Source organism: Rhynchophorus ferrugineus, unplaced genomic scaffold (genome assembly GCF_030347505.1).
Source record: "Rhynchophorus ferrugineus isolate W39M unplaced genomic scaffold, kcgeb_rfMv2 rfM9, whole genome shotgun sequence".
NCBI classification, from domain to species: domain Eukaryota; kingdom Metazoa; phylum Arthropoda; class Insecta; order Coleoptera; family Curculionidae; genus Rhynchophorus; species Rhynchophorus ferrugineus.
Genome location: NW_027472588.1, coordinates 33721370 through 33726624, shown reverse-complemented (window position 1 = coordinate 33726624; position 5255 = coordinate 33721370).

Here is a 5255-nt window from a genome sequence, read left to right as displayed (position 1 = left end):
TAAAACTATAATTAAAATTTATTTAAAATGATTTGAAATTACCAATTTTAAAGCCTTATTAAAAATAATTGAAAGGTTTTTTGTAACGTTTAAGATATATATCTAATTTTGTTTGAAAAAATATCGAAAACATCTGCTAAACAAAGAATATCGATATATCGGTTAAAAAATATCAACCAAAAATCGATATTTCTTTCAAAATAAATATAAATGTATTCATATACTGTTCATTTCATTTCAATCATTATAAAAGTATTTCAAGAATAACGTAATAGATAGTAGAAACTAGTCATAATATTAGTTGTATAATATTATATGTATTTTATCACGAATTATATGTATTATGTGTATTTCTATCAGCGATATCTTTTAAATTCGATTGTTTTAACATTTTTTTATAAAATAACAGCTTTTATTTGGTGTCATTGAATCAGCGAATTCAGTGAACCAAAGACGCTCATCAAATGCTCAAAATTGCATTTCCGTTTTCACACCTTTATTACTTTTGATGTACAATTTGAGAAACTGCTACCACGGTCCTTAAAATGTTTATAAATATACTTTGAGGCAGCACCATAATATAAAAATAATAGCTTTTGATTTAAATGTTTTGAACTGGTGATTTTGATGTCATTGATGACCGTGCTCCAAATATCTTCGAAGACAATGGATGTCCAGATTTATTTGATGAAAACCCATCTCAAATTGCCGAAGAACTTTCAAGGATTTCATCAATCAGCTATTCCGGGCATTGTTTGCGTGCGATGACCTTTCAAGTTTCTTTGCTTTCCAGGCAAAAAAAGAGGAGCTTTCCGAAACGACAAATATCATGGGTTAGTCCAAAAGAATCGTTCATATCGACACCGAAGTGGAATTGTCATAGCCATAAAGAGTATTGCTAAGCATATATCATAAAGTATATTGCGAGGTACTGAAACTGAATGAAATCATTGCCAAAATGTCTATCAACTTATTTGAAGAAATTGAACGACGTATTATTGAAAAAAGGTCAGAGCCACACTCGACCACAGGATGCAAGAGTTGTAAAGAAAACTCTTAAATAATAATAAATAAAATATGCGTTCATTCCGAAGTCCAATCGACAGTCATCCGAGTGGACTGCACAGGATAAACCCGCTTCAAAGCGTGGGAAAACGCAACAGTCGGTTGGCAAAATTATGGCGTCTGTATTTTGGGATGCGCATGGTACAACTTTCATTGTCTACCTGGAAAAAGATCGGATCATCAACAGCGATAATCACATAGAGTTGTAGCGACCGCTACGGCCCTTTAGGCCACCACACATTCACCTACAGTAAGTTCAAAGATTGGCAACGCTGGTGGATTGGTACCATGAGGTTTCCGGCTATAAAAGACCACCATAACGACGTCCCACTCTCTTTTCTTTTCTCTACCCCCTTGTAACAGTACCACTTCCACAGCGCTACCGTACTTCCTTTACCTAACCTAATAGCCTCTCCATTCTCCTGTCGACCACATATATCAATTATAATAGAAATAAACAAATATTTCTTCAACCAGTGTTTTTAGTTCTCGTGCTAATTCTTTCCACAAAATGGTAATGAGTGTTCGGACAAACAATCGCATTGACAGCCACACATTCCGACCGACAAGACTAACATTCCGACAACGTTATTGGACCGTTTGGAGCTGAAATCGCTGAAAAACGTCCGCATTTGAAGAAAAAGAAAGTGCTGCTTCACTAAGATAATGCACCGTGTCACAAGTCAGTGAAAATGATAGCGAAAATCTATGAATTGTGCTTCGAATTGCTTCCTCATCCACCGTATTCTCCAGATTTGGCCGCCAGCGGCTATTTCCTGTTCTCAGATCTCAAAAGAATGCTCGCTGGGAAGAAATTTTCGTCGAATGAAGAGGTGATCGCGAAACTGAGGCCTATTTTGAAGCAAAGGACAAATCGTACTACAAAAATGGTATCATCAGTGTGTCACCCTTGAAAGGAATTTTGCTGAATAAAAAATAATAATTTTGCCAAAAAATGTGTTTTACTATGGTAGGCCGGGGACTTTTCAATTGACCTGTTGGTATGATCAATTTGATGCTGAAACCGAATTTATTTTATAAATATATCTCATTAGCACAACATATGTCGTACATGAATTGGTAATAGTTTACAAAACGCTACCTAAGCACGACCTTGCATTTTTCGACTAATAAACTCCTCTCGAATAATTTTAAATAAATAAATGTGCATGGATACTAAATAAAATGCACCAACATTAACCTTTAGCGAACTTAAGCAGTGATCGATCGAGTATTTTAACCATTAAAATCACAATGAACTGACTAATAGGGGAATCTTTCGATCTGTGTGTAAGATCGTTAGGTCTTTATCTGATGGGAATGTGCAAATGCAACATGATGATTTGCTTTTTTAGTATGATTTAGATGAGGGGTACAGTTGAACTTTTAGGTTTTCTTATGATAGTGTCATGATATTTTTTCCGTTGTTGGTGACTTTCACTGTTAGAGTTAAGATATATAGTAATTTTTTGTGTCAGTCTTTCTTTTATACACAGTTTCTAATTTTTTATTATTGGAAAATCTGAGACTATATCATTTTTAAAAGTATGTAAAGACAAAATTGCTTAAATAATTTGGACCAAATATTAAAATACGTGAAATCTGTGAACTACTTACGTTAACTGGAAACAATACTTTTTTAACCAAATGCACCCATATTTTTCACCGACTTCAAAAAAAGAGGAGGTTCTATGTTCGACTGTATATTTTTTTAATGTATGTTCACCGATTTCTCCGTCCATTATGGACCGATTTTCAAAATTATATTTTTATTCGAAAGAGTGCACTTCCCAGGTAGATTCCCCACCGAAAACATATATTTTTTTTAATCTAAAATAATCAGATATTTGTCTATAATATCATTGCTGAACTGATGCGACGAAAGGCCGAAAGTCGTTCAGTGCAAAAGAGAGAAACCATGAGTGCATATGAGAAACCATAGAAATGGACTCGGCTCACATACGAACGTTCGATTCCCGGCAGGTTAAGTTACATTTTTCAAATCCTTTCCTTGCAATCTTAGTTTCTTTATTCCTATTTTTCGTCATACGGACCTTATACCTTATTAGTTGCCTTGCCCACTGTAATATTAAATAAAATAACTACGTAATTTATTAATTATCTAACACTGAAATGAAATAAACAAAATAATTTAACAAAAAAATTGAACCGACTTCAAAAAATAAATAAGGAGCCCATTAAAAAGTAAAACATAACCAAATTTACATTATTAACATAAAAAAAGTTTTGAAACAAAATATATACAAAATAATCATTGTAACAACTAAATAAAAATAATTAAAACCCTTATTTATACATATTTTATATTCTACTATATATATACAATTTAACTAAATACCCACCTAAACATATTTAACTATTTGCAATATTATTTCAACTACTACCAACTGATCACTTCGAAGTTATTGCCGAGCCCAAACAATACAAAAATAATAATATAAATTATCAACAAATGAAATCTAAATTAATATAACTGTTTGGGTTCATCCACAGCTATACCTAAACTTTGCCCTGTTCAACAACCAGTTGTTGTAAATCTAGCTTCAAAAGAATTGTTATATCTAGGAATCTTAGAAATTCCTGTAAAATGGCCAAAGGTCATCGATCAAAATAGCACATGTATCATAATGAATGTAATCACTTTGAAAACATGAAAAACTAAAACTAGCTTTTTCCCAACTTGCTAGTTTCATCATTACATATATCAACTGTAGTTATATTTATTCAATTATAATTTTGTATATCATTTAATAAAAAATAACACAGAACAGAACCGAAATATATGTCTAACAGTCACGTCTTGGTAGTTGTAATTTTAAATTTTATGTGATATATCATATAGATCAGCAAGAGTTTTTTCAATTACGTTGATGTAATTTGTGTTATACATTATCTCCAGTGTATCTATTATCCTGCTTATAAAACATCACATTACATGATTTCATATCAGCAATTACAGGCAATTTCAAAAGTAAATCTAACCCAGGATAATTATAAAAAAACAATCCGACATGAGAAAATATATAATTAAAATCAGTTAAAACATAAACAAATGTATAGTATATAGATAGTATATAATATTTATTTAGATATAGTATGTACAGTTGATGCCTAATTTTATATATTTTTTCAAGGAATTTACTTCATAAAAGTATAGACCAGAACGGACATAGTCTTGAAAATATTGTCCGGTGTTTTCTATCAAACAAATAACAATAAGATAGAACCAAAGCTGATGGATATCTACAAAAGCCTTATTGGGTGTAATATTCCTCATTTACCATCTCACTAAATTTGAGCAGTTGGTATTAAAGGTACCTCTTATGTCACTTTAAATAGAAAAAAGAACCACCCCACATCCTCATACTTTTGAGAACTAAAGTTGATAATCTCGGCATTTGCAAATCGATTATACCAGTAATTACTTTTATATAATGTGGACATGTGGAGAAGCATGTCCAAATCAAATTTTATCATTAACAATAAGGAAGATAATGTTAAGAGTTTCGTGGGATTGGAAACCAGTTGCTACTAAAACGTAGTCAAACCATCAACTCGCCTGTCTACCGCCAACAATTAATGGAATTGGAAAAAGACTCTGCCCTGTCCAACCACAATTTGTTTCTGTCTCAGCAAACTTCTGTTAATGGTATAGAGCTGGCTTCAAAAAAATTCGAAATTCAATTCAAAAAGAAATATATATGCCGGATATATAGATATATGGTATATCATCAATGAAAGCGTCACATATATCACCGATGAGTGTTAAAAAATAAATAAATTCACTTAAGAAAAATTAGGAAATACACGAAATTATTTTCTCCCAGCCCTTTATAATGAAAAAATAAATTGTACAAACAAGTAGCTGCTCAGAATTAATAGATTAAACTTTATGCGCTATATAAAGAACAAAATAAACCAGATTTGGTAGCGTGTGATCATATTTCATTTCCTAGAATTAGAACAATGAATTCTAAATGAATTACGCCTGAACAATTATTTAAGGTAATAAAGGTACCAAACTGACAGATTTTCAAATTCTAGCTTCATTAATGGTAGGGAAAACAAAATACCTTCAACACCCTCACCAGAGACGTCCCAAGGTCGCGTACGAAAGGTCCATTGATACGTCCCGACGCCGAGCGATCGCCGTTATCGTCGACGATGAT